General features: G+C 31.3%; 1 protein-coding gene across 1 annotated transcript in view; it reads left to right on the top strand.

The window, feature by feature from the left end:
- The first annotated feature begins 877 nt into the window (after window positions 1-877).
- Window positions 878-3,128, top strand: part of LOC137639050 (larval cuticle protein 65Ag1-like) — a 134,754-nt gene continuing 132,503 nt past the window's right edge. Inside the window, exon 1 of the mRNA XM_068371370.1 lies at window positions 878-944. The gene's annotated coding sequence lies outside the window, so the exon portion shown is untranslated. The remainder of the gene's footprint in view (window positions 945-3,128) is intronic.

Genomic DNA, 3,128 nt, shown 5'->3' with positions numbered 1-3,128 from the left:
CAGATTAGTTCACCAAACGTTTAACTGGGCTCCACAGGGCACTAGAAGAGTTGGAAGACCCAGGCCTACATGGCTGTAGACTATGAAGCGTGAAGTAAGATAGGAGGAATGGAGAAGTAATGAATTAAAAGGTCAAGATAGAGATGACTGGCGAAATCTAACCGAAACCCTTTACGTCAATAGGCGTAGATGATGATGATGATGATGATATATATATATATATATATATATATATATATATATATATATATATATATATATATATATATATATATATATGTATATATATACAGTATATATATAAATAAGTGTAAGCACCCAGTCAAAAACGACGGCTAAATATGTAAATAGATATGCGCACACACGCACACGCATACAGATTAAACCCTTCTCACCCATCTCCCTTTCCTAACTGCAACACATTTGTTTGTGCAATTTCTGGGAGGTTGTTTTCTGAGTGGTTGCCGTTTAAGGGTGACAATAATATATATATATATATATATATATATATATATATATATATATATATATATATATATATATATATATATATGTATGTATATATGTATATATATACATATATATGTATATATATATATATATATATATATATATGTGTGTGTGTGTGTGTGTGTGTGTGTGTGTTTGTGTGTGTGTATGTATACATACATATACATATATCTTGCTATGATAAATACTAATTTTCTTATTCTCTTATTAGTAAGGATTACCTCAAATTCTCTTACTCAAACAGAAATTCTCATATATGATTGTACTTACAAACAAAGGATTCTCAAACACAGTTTCCTCCTTTATGTTTCTTCCTGTTTTTTGTAATCATTGGCTGTGTTACAAAATTTCGTAAAGTTCGGAATATTATAAACTGAACCAGATTTTTGTTTCTAAGTGTTCTGATTAGATATATCCTGTTTCTCTGTTATTTGGTGAGTGTTCCTAATTATGCTGCTCCATATTCAAGCCAGTTTTATCCAATTAGATGTTTACGCTAAATAAATTTAGTACTTGTATGTGAAATTGTCCTGAAGTTTGTGTTCCGGTGTTCAATCTATTTTGTAGTTATGCTTCTAACACATTTGATACATGTGAAATTCACTTAAGAAATTAAGATTTTTAGCCGATCCTCATTAGATATTCATAGTTAGTGTTAATCTACTCTTATGGTAGCAATGATAGACAAGATAGAATGAATACATTTTGTTAAGTATTCTAATGAAAATCTTTTGTTGGGGTCGTTCATTGTAAGAATTTATAAGTGCTTACATTTTTTTTTCATTGAATTAGATGCTATTGATTGAATATTTTTAACTACTGTATATGGTTGGAGATAATTCTTCTACATGGCAGCATAATGAATCCACATATCTAGTTAATTGTACTTGAAGTGGGAAGAAAGTTAATGCAGTAACTCTTCCCCTATAATTATTTGCATTCTAAAAAGGTAAATGGCAAATATCTTAGCTTCTCATAGCTATATAATTTATTCTCGCCAGCCTAAGAATGTTATCATTATTGCAACTGATTCTGAAGTGATACTATATAACAATAACTGAACACTTAAATGAAACTGCCTGACGTGTTGACATATTTACTTGTATAAATACAAATAACTTTTACATCTAATATATATTGCAATATATTTGTTTCGATTAGCATATATTGATATCTTTATAACTGTCTTTAAATAACTCATATATTGTCCTTAGCTGGAAGAGTTGATACATAGTTATGGTGAATAAGGAGTTCATAGGATTGAACTGACACTGCTCTTGTTACCTTTTAGGTCTTAAAATTCATAAAAGGACAGTTGTTACTCTGTAGTATTGTTTGAAATTTCCTTTAAAAATTTCTATAATTATATACAGAAAAAGTTACTTAACCTATTAAATTCCATTATCAAAAGGCTACAAAATACAGTATGAACAATCCTGAAATTGCTTTGGAAGTCCCTGCCATTCTAACTAAGAATCGATTGTGAAATATTATATTGCACAAGGCTTAACCCGTGCTACGCCTTAAACGTATACTTCCCGTTCCTGTTCAATATTATGAATAGTCTTCTAAATATATAGAACAAAGGTCTCTAGGTATGCTAAATCAAACTATTTCTCAATCTTCCGAGTGCGATGCTGCCAAAAGGCAGCACGTCCGCCTTGCAGACAAGACACATTCTATGAAACTGTGCCGGGTTCTTGCGTCACTGTAGTATTTAGCGAAGGAAAAAACACATTCTTAGCAGGAAATGAGGATCTATACTAGTTTTTTCATCTGTAGAAAGACATTTAAGATATGTTTTTATTCTAAATGAAGCTGTTACAGGAGGATTTTTCGTACATATTTTTTTCTTGGTTCACCTTTGATTTACATGCCGGGTTCTATAAAGTGTAATTGAATTATTTCCTCATTCATCGGATGTGACTTCTTAAATATTTGACTTTTCAGTCTTTTTAAAAAAAAATTTCTCCTTTAATTTTCTTTTTTTTAATGGATATTTATCTATATCAGGATTTCGCATAATATCCATGAAAAAGTCTTTAAAATATTCTAGAAAAAAGTGCAAAGGCTGTTTAACACTAGATTTTAATCAAAACTTCGTACTATTCCCAATCTGTCGAGAGCTGGACCTTTTCCAGCACACAGGCTTATACACAAACTCTGGTGTCTGCTGGCATTTACTTCACTTCCCTCTCTAACTTTTGAATGATAGACAGAACTTTGATGGAATTATACCAGATTTCCTATTATAACTACCATACGCTCCGACAAACATGGCTTGCACAATACAACTCAGCGTTGTATTTAATTCTTCAACACATACTGCCTTAGTGGAGTACTGTTTAATAGTTTTTAGCCTTAGTTGGGTACTGTTTAATAGCTTTTAGCCTTAGTTGGGTACTGTTTAATAGCTTTTAGTCTTAGTTAGGTACTGTTGAATAGCTTTTAGCCTTAGTTGGGTACTGTTGAATAGCTTTTAGCCTTAGTTAGGTACTGTTGAATAGCTTTTAGCCTTAGTTGGGTACTGTTGAATAGCTTTTAGTCTTAGTTGGGTACTCTTTAATAGCTTTTAGTCTTAGTTAGGTACTGTTGAATAGCTTTTAGCCTTAGTTGGG

Source organism: Palaemon carinicauda, chromosome 4, assembly GCF_036898095.1.
Source record: "Palaemon carinicauda isolate YSFRI2023 chromosome 4, ASM3689809v2, whole genome shotgun sequence".
Classification (NCBI taxonomy): domain Eukaryota; kingdom Metazoa; phylum Arthropoda; class Malacostraca; order Decapoda; family Palaemonidae; genus Palaemon; species Palaemon carinicauda.
Note: the sequence above shows the minus strand (reverse complement) of the source record. Positions and strands in the feature narration are given on the sequence as shown.